Below are 15,332 nucleotides of genomic sequence, written 5' to 3'. Positions count from 1 at the left end.
AATGGCTCCAGGGGCAGCATTTTGTACTCTGTGTGGGATGTGGGAAGTTTGACCATAAGATATAGAAGTAGAATTTGGCCATTTGGCCCATCAAGACAGCTCCGCCATTCAATCATGGCGATCCTTTTTTACCCTCCTCAATCCCACTTCCAGGCCTTCTGCCCGTAACCTTTGATGCTGTGACCAATCAAGAACCCATCAATCTCTGCCTTAAATACACCAAATGATCTGCCCTCCATAGCTGCCTGTGGCAATAAATTCCACAAATTCACTAATCTCTGGCTAAAGAAATTTCTCCGCATCTTTGTTTTAAATGGATGCCCCTCTATCCTGAGGCTGTGCCCTCTTGTCCTAGACTCCCCCACCATGGGAAACATCCTTTCCACATCTACTCTGTCTAGACCTTTCAGCATTTGAAAGGTTTCAATGAGATTCCCCCTTTTCCTTCTAAATTCTAATGAGTATAGACCTAGAGCTATCAAACGTTCCTCGTATGATAACCTTTCCATTCCTGGAATCATCCATGTGAACTTTCTCCGAACCCTCTCCCATACTAGCACATTATTTCTTAGTTGAGGGGCCTAGAACTGTTCACAATATTCAAGATGAGGCCTCACCAGTGCCTTATAAAGCCTCAGAATTACATTCCTGCTCTTGTATTCTAGACCCCTTGAAATGAATGCAAACATTGCATTTGCCTTCCTCACCACTGACTCTACCTAGAAGTAAACCTTTAGGGTGTTCTGCACAAGGACTCCCAAGCCCCTTTGCACATCAGATTTTTGGATTTTCTCCCCATTTAGAAAATAGTCTGCACATTTATTTCTTCTACCAAAGTGCCTGACCATGTATTTTACAACATTGTATTTCATTTGCCACTATCTTGCCCATTCTCCTAATCTGTCTGAGTCCTTCTGTATCCTACCTGTTTCCTCAACACTACCTGCCCCTTTACCAATCTTCATATCATCTGCAAACTTGGCAACAAAGCCATCTATTCCATCATCTAAATTATTGATATACAGCATAAAAAGAAGTGGTCCCAACGCCAACTTCTGCAGAACACCAGGAGAGGATCCTTTTATTCTCACTCGCTGCTTCCTACCAATCTGCCAATGCTCTAACCATGCCAGTAACTTTCCTGTAATACCATGGGCTCTGGATAAGTAGCCTCATGTGTGGCACCTTGTCAAAGGCTTTCTGACAGTCCAAATATACGATATCCCTTTATCTATCGTATGTATAATCTTCTCAAAGAATTCCAACAGGTTTGTCAGGCAAGATTTTTCCTTAAGGGAAGTATGTTGACTTTGTCCTTTCTTGTCCTGTGTCATCAAATACTCCATAACCTCATCCTTAAAAATTGACTCTACAACATCATTCCACCCACTGAGGTTAGGCTTACTGGTCTATAATTTCCCTTCTGCTGCCTTCCTCCTTTCTTAAAGAGTGGAGGATATTTGCAATTTTCCAGTCCTCTGGCACTATGCCAGAGTCCACTGATTTTTGAAGGATCATTGCTAATGTCTCCACAATCTCTTAACGCTACTAGGGTGCAGTTCATCTGGTTTGGGTGACCTATGTACCCTTAGGTTTTTCAGCTTTTTAAGCACCTCCTTGTAATAGTAACTGCACTCACTTCTCTTTTCTTGCACCATTCAACACCCAGCACACTACTACTGTCTTCCACAATGAAGGCTGATGCAAAATACTCATTTAGTTTATCTGTCATCTCCTTGTCCCCTGTTATTATTTCTCCAGCCTCATTTTCTAGCGGTCCTACATCCATTCTCATCTCTTCTATTTTTTTTACATAATGAAAAAGCTTTTACTATCCGCTGTAATATTGTTTGCTAGCTTGCTTTCATATTTCATCTTTTCCCTCCAAATGATTCATTTAGTTGCTGTCTGTAGATTTTTAAAAGCTTCCTAATCCTCTGTCTTCCCACTAATTTTTGCTTCACTGTATGCCCTCTCTTTTGCTTTTCCATTAGCTTTGACTTCCCTTGTCAGCCACAGTTGTACTATTTTGCCATTAGAGTATTTCTTTGTTTTTGGAATACATATGTCCCGCACCTTCCTCATTTTTCCCAGAAACTCTCACCATTGCTGCTCTGCTGTTATCCCTGCCAGCCGCTCCTTCCAACTACTCTGGCCAACTGTTCTCTCATACCATTGTAACTTCCTTTGCTTCACTGAGATACCACTAAGTCAGATTTTACTTTCTATCTGTCAAATTTCAAGTTGTACTCAAATCATATTGTAATCACTGTCTCCTAAGGGCTCTTTTACCTTAAGTTCCCTAACCACCTCCTGTTCATTACATAACACTCAATCCAGCATAGCTGATCCCCTAGTAGGCTCAACAACAAACTCACTCTCTTGAGATCCATTACCAACCTGATTTTCCCAAATGACCTGCATGTTGAACTCTCTTATTGATATCATAACATTGCCCTTTTGATGTACCTTTTCTATTCCCATTGCAATCTGTGGTCCACATCCCAGCTACTGTATGGGAGACTTCTGGTCTCCCAGATAAACACATCTGCACCAGGTACACTGAGTTGTAGCTTCTGAGAGAATGTACTAAGGAACTGGAGCTGCAGCTCAATGACCTTCAACTCATACAGGAGAATGAGGAGGTGATAGACAGGAGCTACAGGGAGGTAGTCACCCCTTGGTTGCAGAAGTCAGGTAACTGGGTGACTGTCAGGAGAAGGAGGGGAAATTCACAGCCAGTGCAGAGTACACCTGTGGCCGTTCCCCTCAATAACATATATATAAATGTAGATACAATTGGCGGGTGGGGGAGCCACAGTGACTGGGTCTCTGGCACTGGCTCTGATTCTGTGGCTCAGAAGTGCAGAAGTGAAGAGGACTGCTGGGTTGGTAGGAGGTTCCATAGTCAGCGGAACGGAGACGAGGTTCTGTGGGTGTGATAGAGACATCCAGATGGTGTCTTGCCTTCCTGGTGCCAGGGTCAGGGATGCATTGCATCAGCTCCATGACAGTCTCAAGGGTGAGGGTGAGCATCATATTGGCACCAGTGACATAGGTAGACAAGATGAGGAGATCTGAAGAGAGATGTTAGCAAGCTGCATAGAAAGCTGAAGAACAGAACCTCCAGGGTGGTAATCTCTGGATTGCTGCCTGTGCCACGAGCCAGTGAGGATGATTTGGCAGGTGAATGCGTGGCTGAGGAACTGGTGCAGGGGGCAGGGGTTCAGATTTATGGATCATTGAGATCTCTTCTGGGGAAGGCATGTCCTATACAAAAGGGACAAGTTACACCCGAACCCGAGGGGGTCCAATATCCTTGCGGTCAGGTTGGCTAGAGTTGTTTGAGTGGGCTTTGGCAGGGAGATGGGAACTGGAGTGATAATACTGAAGATGAGGGAGTTGGTTTACAAACAAAGGCAATGTGTAATGAGATTCCTAGCAAGGAGAGGCTGAAGGGCAAAATTGCGGTCAATCGGATGAGTTGCAACGTAAAAGTTAGGCAAAATTGAAAAGGACAAATAAAGGACTGAAGGTGTTATATTTGAATGTGCACAGTATATGGAATAAGGCACAGTTACAGCTTGGCATGTATGATATTGTAGGCATCACTGAAACGTGGTTGAAAGAAGATTATAGCTGGGAGTTTAACATCTAAGGATGCAAATTGTATCAAAAGGAAGGAAGGCAGAGGAGCTGGTGTTGCTCTGTTGGTAAAATAGGAAATCAAGTCCTTAGAAAGAGGTGACAGAGGGTCAAAATGTGTTGTATCATTGTGCAACTTAGGAACTGCAAAGGTAAAAACTCCTCCAAGGGAGTTGTATTCAGACCTCCAAACAGTTAGTCTACAAATTACAACAGGAGATAGAAAATGCATGCCAAAAGGCCAATATTACAATAGTCGTGGGGGATTTCAATATGCAGATAGATTGGAAAAATCAGGTTGGTGCTGGATTCCAGGAGGAGGAATTTCTAGAATGCCTATGAGAGGCTCTTTAGAGCAGCTCATGGTTTAGCCCACTAGAGGATCAGCTATTCTGGATTTGTGTTGTGCAAAGAGCCGGAATTGATTAGAGGGTTTAAGGTAAAAGAATCCCTGGAGCAAGTGATAATAATATGAATGAATTTACCCTGAATCTTAAGAAGGAAAAGCTGAAGTCAGATGTATCGGTATTATAGTGAAGTAAAGGGAATTACAGAGGCATGAGAAAGAAAATGGACAGAACTGATTGGAAAAGCACACTGGCAGGGATGATGGCAGAGCAGCAATGGCTGGAGTTTCTGGAAGCAATTCAGAAGGCACAGGATATATACATCTCAAAGAGGAAGAAGTATTGTAAAGGCAAGATGACACATCTGTGGCTAACAAGAGAAGTCAAAGACAACATAAAAGCTAAAGAGAGGACATATAATACAGCATAAATTAGTGGGAAGTTAGAGGACTGGGAAGCTTTCAAATACCAACAGAAGGCAACTAAAAATGTCATTGAGAAGGTAAAGATTGCCTACAAAAGCTCGCCGATACCAATAATATTAATGAGAATAGCAAACGTTTCTTCTGATATATAAAGTGTAAATGAGAGGTGAGAATGAATATTAGACCACTGGAAAATGATGCTGGAGGTAATAATGGGAGACAGTGAAATGGTGGATGAACTGAATAAGTATTTTGCATCAGTCTTCACTGTGGAAGACTCTGGCAGTATGGTGACAGTTCTGGGTGTCGGAGGTCATCAAGTGTGTGAAGTTACCATTACTGAGGAGAAGGTTCTTGGGAAACTGAAAGGTCTGAAGGTAGATAAGTCACCTGGACCAGGTGGTGTTCTCTCCAGGATTCTGAAAGAGATGGCTGAAGAGACTGTGGAGGCATTAGTAATGATCTTTCAAGAATCACTGGATTCCGGAATGGTTCCAGAAGTCTGGAAAATTGCAAATGTCACTCTACTCTTCAAGAATGGAGACAGCAGAAGAAGACCATAGGCCAGTTAGCGGTTGGAGTTGATTTATTAAGGATGTGGTTTCGGAGTACTTGAAGACATATGATAAAATAGGCCGCAGCCAGCGTGGTTTCCTCGAGGGGAAAATCTTGCCTGACAAATTTGTTGGAATTCTTTGAAGAAATAACAAGCAGCATAGACAAAGGAGAATCAGTTGTTTTGTGTATTTGGATTTTCAGAAGGCCTTTGACGAGGTGTCTCACGTGCAGCTGCCTAACAAACTACAAGCTCATGGTATTACAGGAAAGATTCTGACATGGAAAAAGCTGTGGCTGGTTAGCAGGAGGCAAAGAGTGGGAATAAAGGGAGCTTTTTCTGGTTGGCTGCCGGTGACTAGTGGTGTTCCACAGGTGACTGTGTCAGGACTGATTCTTTTTACGTTATATGTTAATTATTTGGATGATGGAATTGATAGCTTTGTTGCAAAATTTGCAGATGATACAAAGATAGGTTGGGGGCAGGTAGTTTTGAAGAAGTAGAGTAGCTGCAGAAGGAGTTTGACAGATTAGGAGAATGGGAAAAGAAATAAATATGTTGTTAGGAAGTGTATGGTCATGCACTTTGGCAGAAGAAACAAAAGGGTTGACTATTTTCTAAATGAAAAGAAAATACAAAAAAACTGAGGTACAAGTGGACTTGGGAGTCCCTTGGGACTTGTCCAGGATTCCCTGAAGGTAATTTGAAGGTTGAGTCTGTGGTGAGGAAGGCAAATGCAATTTTCACTTTCATTTCAAGAGGGCTGGAATATAAAAGCAAAGATGTAATGTTGAGACTTTATAAAGCACTAGTGAGGCCTCACTTGGAGTTTTGTGAGCAGTTTTTTGCCTCTTAGAAAGGATGTGCTGAAACTGGTGAGATCTTAAAGGAGGTTCACAAAAATTATTTCAGGTTTGAACAGCTTGTTATATGAAGAGTATTTGATGGCATTGGGCCTGAATTCACTGGAATTCAGAAGAATGAGGGATGACCTCATTGAAACCATTAGAACAGCGAAAGGCCTGGATAGAGTGGATGTGGAGAAGATGTTTCCTATTGTGAGATAGCCTCAGAATAGAGGGGCGCCCTTCTAGAACAGAGATGAGGAGGAATTTATTTAGCCAGAGATTGGTGAATCAGTGGAATTCTTTGCCACAGACAGGTGAAGAGGCCAAGTCTGTATGCATATTTAAGGCAGAGGTTGATAGATTCTTGATAGGTCAGGGCATGAGGGTATACAGGGAGAAAGCAGGAGATTGGGGCTGAGAGGGAAAACGGGTCAGCCATGATGAAATGGTGGAGCAGACTCAAAGGGCCAAATGGTCTAATTCTGCTCCTATGTCTTATGGTCTTGTGTTGGATGGACTATTCACCAGGTAATAGAGAAGGGATGAGGGGACAGGGGGCTGTATGGTGGAGATGGGGGGGGGGGTGTTTTGAACAGGATTCTAAACAGGATTTTTAAATAATCTATATATTTATCAACATATGTAACTATAACACAGCTTTCATAATGTGAGGACTTGAGGGCTGGCTTTGCCATTTCTGAAAGTCCTTTGCAGAATCTGGACATTGAATTCTCAAAACCTTATATAAAGCACATGGTTCCATTTATCATGAAATTTTATTTTAATTTGTTATGGTAAAATTACATTGGAATGGGTAAGAAATGGGTCTTGCAGTTCATCTACTAACACTGTTTTCCTTTGGAGTGGCAGGGGCCAAATTTGCCGAGTGCAGTGGGGCTGTAGTATGGGTCTGGTGGGTGGTTGGGATGGATTTTGCTGGTTGTCAGAGAAGAGTAGGAGTGTTAGAGAATGAATTTGCCATGTGCTGTGGGTGTGGTGGGTGGCTGGGACAGGATTTGCTGGTCGTCAGAGGAGTAGGAGTGTCGGGGGGCGAGTGCATAAGCATCTTTCCTAATCCAATGTTTTTGCTCTGTTTCAATTTTTCTAATTTTCCTTTTCTTTAAATACTTTGCTAACATCCTTAAATCTTGCTATGTTCTCTGTTTTGAATACAAGCTCTGGCAGAGCTTCTAAATATCTCAACATTCTATTTCAAAAACTGTTTCCTCTCCTGCTTTCTATCTTAATTTGTGCTGGCACTAATTCTTGAATTTTAGATATAAAATTTGTTCAAATCCTTCCATTACAACTGAAATCTAAATAATTAAATGCCTTTGGAATAAAAAGGGTAACTCCTGGGCTGTTATAAGACCACTGATATCAGTTAAGGGAAGGAAATCTTCCATGTATGCCCAGTTTGGCTAACATGTGAGTCTGGATCCATCAATGCAGTTGACGTTGAACTAATCTCTGAAGTCAGCAAATAAATGATCAGTTCAAGAGCTAATTATGAAGGCTAGCCAGTGGTGACCACATGACAAGAACAAATAAAGTAAGATGTACTTTTTCATCTTGATCAAGCTTAGCCTGTATTTATGGACTCTCCGTTTTAAGCAGATTAAACCACCACTTATTTCCTGTAACCTCAATTTAAAAAATCTTTCTTTATAATTTGTATTCCCTCATATCTGGAAGCAACCAGCGAATTTGTGCTGTATTTTCATCTCAAACTATATATCCCGATGTGGAGATAAAAGCAACACACACACCAGCTGTGGTCATCTTAAAATTTTGCATAGATTCATCATTACATCTTTATTAATAAATATTTCTAAATGTCTTATCATAAAATTTCACTTTTTTTAAATCCACATGCTGCTACTTTTAATGTCTTGTGAAAGAGGATGGAGGTGTTCAAAATCCCATGTCTCCCAGCCTTTCAAGAGCATCTCTGCAGCTGTTCATTTTCCAGAATATATTACATCAATCTCTTTAATGCTGGTACTTTGATATAAATCATTAAAGGAACAGAAGAGATCTGTGGTATCCATACTGAAGATAGAAAACTCACTGAAAAGGCTGTTTAAAAAGCTTATGGAAATCTTGGCTTTATTAATAGTCGTGAAGTACAAAAGTAGGAAAATGATGTTCAGTCTTTTTTTAAGTACCAGTACTCTCTCTGCTAGTTCGCTTTAAGCTGCCAGCGCTTTGGAGTGCTGCATGAAATTTACTAGAAGCCTACCGATGTGAGAGGTGCCAGTTCTGTCCAGAAACTGGATTTCCTCTTACTGGAGTGGAGAAGTTTGACAGAGATAAAGATAAAAGATTAGTTTTATTTGTCACATATATACTGAAACATACAGTTTGCGTCAAATCAGTGAGGATTGTGCTGGGCAGTCCGCAAATATTGTCACACTTATGGCACCAACATAAGCATGCCCACAATTCACTAACTCCAGGCCATACACCTTCGGAATGTGGGAGGAAACTGGGGCACTTGGAGGAAACCCATGTGGTCACAGGGAGAATGTATAAACTCCTTGCGGACAGTGACGGGAAGCAAACCTGAATCTTAACAGCTGCCTGTGTAACGCAGTGCGTTGACCGCTATGCTGCTGTGCCGTCTGCACTATGCTACCACATGACCCATGCTTCTTTTTGTTCAGGGTACATCAAATGTTCAGAGGACATGGCTTTAAGGTGAGGGGTGGGAAGTTCAAGGGGGATATTGGAGGAAGGTTTTTTACTAACGAGTGGTTGGTGCGTGGAATGCACTGCCTGAGTCAGTGGTGGAGGCAGATACTCTAGTGAAGTTTAAGAGACTACTAGACAGGTATATGGAGAAATTTAAGTTGGGGGCTTATATGGGAGGCGGGGTTTGAGGGTCGGCACAACATTGTGGGCCGAAGGGCCTGTACTGTACTGTGCTGTACTATTCTATGTTCTATGTTCTAAATAAACTGCTTCCTGTGACTGAAAACTAACCAGAGAGTACAATTTTAAGGTCCTTAGAAAATAGGAACAGGCAACATGAAGAAACAGTTCTGATGAAGGTCCATTGACCTGAATAACATCTACTCCACAGATGCTGCCTGGCCTGTTGGGTATTTCCAGCACCTGCAGACTTCTTGATTTTCATTGAGGAAACAGTTATCTTACTGAGGGATTTGTGAACTAGAATGAATTACTGCAACAAGTGGTGAGAGGAGATTCAATAATAGCTTTCAGAAGGGAATTGATAAGTACTAGGAGAAATCACAGGGAAAACAACAAAGAAGTGCAACTAATTAGATAGGCATGAGCAATCAAGTGAAGTCTTCTTTGCTGTTTCATTTAATGTCACCACCTTCTTACCCATACTCTCTTGCAACTTCTGTTTTTACTTAAGATTTTTTGCCTTCTATTGGCAGATATATAAATCTGACCATCACACCTTCGAGTCCCAAATCCAAATCACTGAAATACTGAGAGTGGAATTAAGCTGAAGAGTTAACTTTAATGTCAGCTCTTTGTCTTTCCTCACTAGTATGCAACTACATGAGCTAGTCTGTCTACCTTCTTTAATACTGATACCACGTTGGAGACATGGAACAAAGGCAGATGAGGTAAATGTTGATTCAATTCATATCATGCTTCGGTAGTCCCCCTGGCTATGGTATTCTCTCAATAGGCTATGTTGGCCATGGCACAAATCACTGACCTTATTATCCATTTTAAGCACCAGAAAGCTTGCTGTACGGGAGAGAGCTCTTCATGAAACAAATTTTGGGCCAGTGTTATGAAGAAAAATGCTCGTGCAAATTTGGGTGTTATAGACACAAATATTTATTAGCACAAAAACAAACGAGGCAAACATAACTGGGAAGAAAAATTAACCTAAAAGAAATACATTTGTCAGGGAAACATTAAAAAACAGGAGTAGACTACTCACCCTCTCGCAGTTATTTCTGCCACTCAGCTATATCGTGGAAAACCTAACCTACATCCTCCATGGTTCCATAACGCTTATTGCCAGCATCTATCAGCTTCAATTTTCATCTTGCACTTTATCGTTTACCTGCACTGCTCTTTCCAGGTAGCTTTTACACTTTTTATTTTGAATTGTTTTATTTTACCTTTTCCCAGCTCAATGCATTGAGTAAATGATTTGATCTTTATTGACAGTATGAAAGACAAGCTTTTCACTGTGCCTTGCTACATGTGTCAGTAATAAATCTATACCAATACTCTTTAACAGATTTTTGGGGAGAGGATTCATGTTCACAGAAATACAGATGATTCCTTGCTTGAGTCTATCCATCTGGTTGTGGGAATTGCCTTTGAAGATGACATGTAATGATCTGAGGAATTTAACAGTATAGATTTTAGATTAGTCATGGATGGAACATGTGACAATCTAGATGCAGGTAATTATTCTTCTATCCCTGCCTCCACTTGATCCTCCTCACCAGTTTATTTTTAGTTATATAGTAAACACTTCTCTGTCGTGCTAGCTGTGTGATATTGGTGAGCAGGCTAAAGGGAGCTACGAGATGCTCTTGTACTCTGAATCACATGCAGGGCTGCCAGTCTTCATACGCTGTAAGATAGTAGTTTGAAACTGTGCAAACAGGAAGCATTTGGGTACCTATACTGTAATCATGCTTGTTAATTTTCCACATTTTGTAAATAGCCCTTTGAGGACTGTCAGTGTTAATGATCAACCTCTTAACTCTACGATGGTCCCAGCATGTCTTAAACTGAGTGTCAGTGAGCTGGATGTTTATTTAAATAGGTATTATGGTATGATGTCATTCTCTTGTCCCATGTGATCACACGGCACCTGGTTCTGGTCCCACCACACCAGGTCTGTGTTATAGGCCCTAGAATTAAACATTCTGTCAGCAAACATCCTACTGTTATTATGATATAGAATGATGCCATTCAGCCCATCAAGTCTACACATTCCTTGTAGAGCAATTCAATCAGATTGATTCCTCTGTGTTCTCCCCATAGTCCAGCAAATATATTTTTGTCATGCATTTTCAATTTCATTTTAAAATCATTTTTGAAACATTTTTTTTGTAGATTTATACAAGTGACTAATCTCTGTAGTCGAGCAGAGTCGTAGTTGAGGAAGTCTTTCTTTTCTTCCATCAGGTGCTGACTGCCTCTCTGTCCTGATAAGTTTACCTCCTTTCTTGTCTCTTAAGCAGAATCTGGATGTTTAGGTCATGAGACAACCTTGCCAAAGCTGAACAATGACTGCATGTCACGTTATCAGTGGGTTACCTGGAAGGATCAGAATCGGGTTTATTATCATTGACATTTGTCATGAAATTTGTTGTCATTTGGCAGCCGTACAGTGCAAAACGTATAAAATACTATAAATTACAAAATAAATAACTAGTGCAGAAGATGAATAACTAAGGACAGTTCATTGGTTCACGGACTAAACAGTATTGTGATAGCAGAGGGGAAGAAGCTGTTCCTGAAATATTGAGTGTGGGTTGTCAGGGCTCCTGTGTCTCCTCCCCAACAGTAGTAACATGAAGAGGCCATGTCCTAAGTGGTGCAGGTCTTTAATAAAGGATGCTGCCTTCCTGAGGCACCACCTATTTAAGATATCTTCAAAGGCGGGGGGGGGGGTTATTCCAGTGGGGGAATTGGCTGAATTAACGAGCTTCTGCAGACTCTTGTGATCCTGTGCATTGTAAGCTCCACACCAGGCTGTGATGCAACCAGTCAGAATGCTCTCCACTGTACATCTGTAGAAATTTCCAACCATCTTATTTTTAGCGGGGTTTTTTTTTGGACCTCAGCCTTCAGGTGTCTGTAACTGTTCATTTTCTCTTCAGGAATAGTATAATTTCTGATTTTAAATGTATTATACACATGATTAATTTGTTCCTGGATCTTCCAGTCATTCTCATCAAACCAGAGGAGTAACAAGAAGGACACATTAATTTTAGGAGATAATCTCCTCAGAAATTGTCTTTCTGGTCTTTTATCTTACAGGGATAACACTGGACATCTGCAGGTGAATTTAATTGCCCCACAGATCGAGGCAAACAGCCAATGATAAAATCATCCATTTTGTAATTCTGTGCCATTTTCTTTAAGAATACACAAAATAGAAGCACGAGCAAGCCTTTTTGTCCTTCAAACCTACTCCGACATTCAAAAAGCATAGCTTAATTACTTTTCTGCCAGCCACTAGCTGTAGTTGAATACTTTGAGTAACTTTATTCCCACTTATAAATATTTGCAGCAATACAAAATGACAGTATACCTCCAAATTAATGTGCACTGGCCTGATTCCGTAGTAAAAAGATGTCAGACCCTGCAAAAAGTTCTTTTCTCAGACCATATGAACTTAAATCCAGATTGAATATGGCTGTAGTGCAACAGACCTTGATTAACTTGGATTTTAACAAACTAACCCAAATCTTATTTCAGTGATTCGTAAGCACACTGCCTGCAAAAGAGAAGATTTCAGTTAAACCTGGGAATGGATATCTACCAAAAATACCACGAGTCAAGGGTCTAGCAAGGTTGGGGAATTGTTAAAAATAAAAGCACTAAAGAGATTGATGAAGTTAATAAATTCAAAGAACCTGATGAACTACATAACAGAATTTTGAAGAGTTGGCATCAAGTTGGTGAATGCCTTAGATAGCATCTTTTAAAATGCTTTGGATGCCGGAATGGTTCCTGCAAGTGAATGGTAGCAAATCATACCCCAACATTCAAGAAAGGACGGGGAGAGGAAACAGAACTGCTATCCTGTTAGGCTAGTGTCAGCATGCTGGAGTTGATAATACAGCATGTAATGGCAGAACACCTGAACAGGAAAAGTTGGATTGAACAGAGTCAGCAAAAAATAATGAAAAGGAAAAGGGTTGATTCATCTGCTGGAATTTGTTGAGGATGTGAGTAGTTAATTACATTAAATGGAACCAGCAGATATGGTAGTTTTAGCTCTTTAGAAGGGTGAAATTCGTTACCACAGAGGGCTGTGGAGGCCACAGTATTGGGTGCCTTTAAGTAGAGATTGATAGGTTTTTGATAGGCTGTTACAGGGAGAAGGCAGGAGAATGGGGCTGAAAAAACTCAACCATAATTGAATAGTGGAGAAGATTTGATGGGCCAAATGGCCTAATTCTGCTCCTATACCCATACCTTATGGCCTTTCTATAAGGTCCTACAAAGAAATTTGTCAACAAAGTTAGTTAATGTGGAATTGGAGGTTATATACTGATACGGGATTGAGACCAATAAAAAAAATTTGAAGAGTGGTAATAAATGGATCTTTCTCAGGTTGGCAAATGAGTTACAGTAGGATTAGTGCTTGGCTTCTAGCTATTCACAATCTATACCAATGATTTTCCTGAAGGACCAAATGTTACATCTCTAAGTTTGCTGATGCTACAAAATTAGATTTGATAGTGAGCAGGAACAAGTATGTAAATGGGCTTCTCGGCATGCTCAGAATGATTGAAGATATGGTACATAGAATATAATGTTGAAAAAGGGGAGACTATCTACCTGGGTGAATAACATGCAATCTGCTGGAGGAACTTAATGGGTCAAACAGTATCTTCTGGGGGAAAGGAATTTGTCCATGTTTTAGGTCAAAACCCTGCATCAGGATTGAGACAGCTGGTAGAAATAGTGAAGGAGGAGTGGTGAGAAAGACCAGAGGTTGGTGGGTAGGTGTTGAAGAGTGGTGGGCATATCAAGCCAGGTCATGGTGGGAGGAGACCTGAAGGAAGCAGACGGTAGAAAGGAGGAAGCTGGAATCAGGAGGGAGTTGGGTAAGGTGAAGGTGGAGGGAGCTTTATAGGGTGATAAACAGGATCACAAAGTCCTGAAATCTGGTAAGTAACGAATGATCACACAGGGGAAAGGTGAAGTGCAGATGAAGTCAGAACCAACACACACACAAAATTATGGAGGAACTCAACAGGTTAGGCAGCATCTACAGAGGGAAGTAAACAGTCGACGTTTTGGGCTGAGACCCTTCATCAGGATCCGATGCTGCCCAACGTGCTGTGCTCCTCCAGGATTTTGTATGTGTTGCTCACGATTTACAGCATCTGCAGATCTCTTGTGTTTATGAAACTGGGACCAGATGGGGAAAGCTGGTGGGTAACAGGGCAAATTTTTTTTTAAATGGTGTTTTGAGAAAATCAAATTTCAAAGGGAACTAAACATCATTCTAAGAAAATATCCTACTGAAAGCAAATATATGGTTGCAGCAGACAGTTGGGAAGACTCTTATTGTGGGAGGGCACGATGACTAGGTTACAAGAATGAAGATATCACTGCACTGTACACACTTTGCTCCTTAAGTACTGATAAGTACTGAGTGCTGTTTTGCTATCTAAAGAAGGTTCTACTCGCCATAGAGGGAGTTCTGTGAAGACTAGTCCTTGAGATGGCAAGTATGCTATCTCAAGAAAGATTGACAAGGCTGGACCTATATTCTTCAGAGTTTAGAAGAATGAGAGAAGGACTCATTGAAACTTTGAAAGGGAATAAAGGAGTATATGGAAAGTCCAGGAAAATAGAGCTGAGGTAGAATAATAACACATTGCTGGAAAGGATCAACAAGGTTGAGACCTTTGAGTTCCTAGGTGTGAACATCACTAATAGCTTGTTCCTAGTCCAACCAAGTTGATGTCACAACTAAGGAAGCTCACCAACGCCTCCACTTCTTCTGGAGTCTAAAAGGATTTGGCATGACCCCATAGTCTCTTACCAATTTTTATTGATGCACCATAGAAAGCAATCTGTCTGGATGCATAATGACACAGCTCGACAAATCACAGGAAGCAGCCTCCTCTCTGTGGAGTCTGTCTATACTTCTCGCAACCTCAGTAAAGCAGCCAACAATAATCAAAGACCACACCCACCCCAGACATTTTCTCTCGCATCAGGCAGAAGATACAAAAAAATTGAAAGCACATATCACCAGGCACAAGGACAGCTTCTATTCCATTGTTATCAGACTCTTGGACAGAACTCTTGAAAAATGGACTAGTTGGACAGTTGGCCTCACGATCTTTAAGATCTTGTACTTTATTGTTTACCTCTACTGCATTCTTTTGGTAGTTCTTACAATTTATTCTGTATTATTGTTTTACCCTTATTCTAACACAATGTATTTGGAATGATTTGATCTGTATAAAAAGAATGCAAGACAAGCTTTTCACTGTATCTCAGTACATGTGACAATAATAAACCAATATCAACACGCATACAATTTACTTTGGTGCATAAAACAGTGTTTATAAAGTTATCGGCCTGAAACATTCGTTCAGATTCTGCTTGGCTTGCTGAGAATTTCCAGAATCTACTTTTTTAAAATTTTAGATTTCAAGCATCCTCCATTTTTTTTTATTTTCCCAGGTGAGGTAGAAGATTAGCCTTGATCCTGATGATTAGCAGAAGAGAGTGGAAGGGCCAGGTGGCCGGCGCTTGCTCTTAATTCCCATATTCTTATGTGCTTGTATTTTATCTGTAAACA

General features: G+C 40.8%; 1 protein-coding gene across 5 annotated transcripts in view; it reads left to right on the top strand.

The window, feature by feature from the left end:
* dlg3 (discs, large homolog 3 (Drosophila)) overlaps window positions 1–15,332 on the top strand; it is a 404,637-nt gene that overhangs the window by 311,051 nt on the left and 78,254 nt on the right. The window lies entirely within an intron of this gene.

Source organism: Mobula hypostoma, chromosome 10 (assembly GCF_963921235.1).
Source record: "Mobula hypostoma chromosome 10, sMobHyp1.1, whole genome shotgun sequence".
Lineage (NCBI taxonomy): Eukaryota > Metazoa > Chordata > Chondrichthyes > Myliobatiformes > Myliobatidae > Mobula > Mobula hypostoma.
The sequence above is the reverse complement of the archived record's forward strand: the minus strand, read 5'-3'. Positions and strand labels throughout refer to the sequence as shown.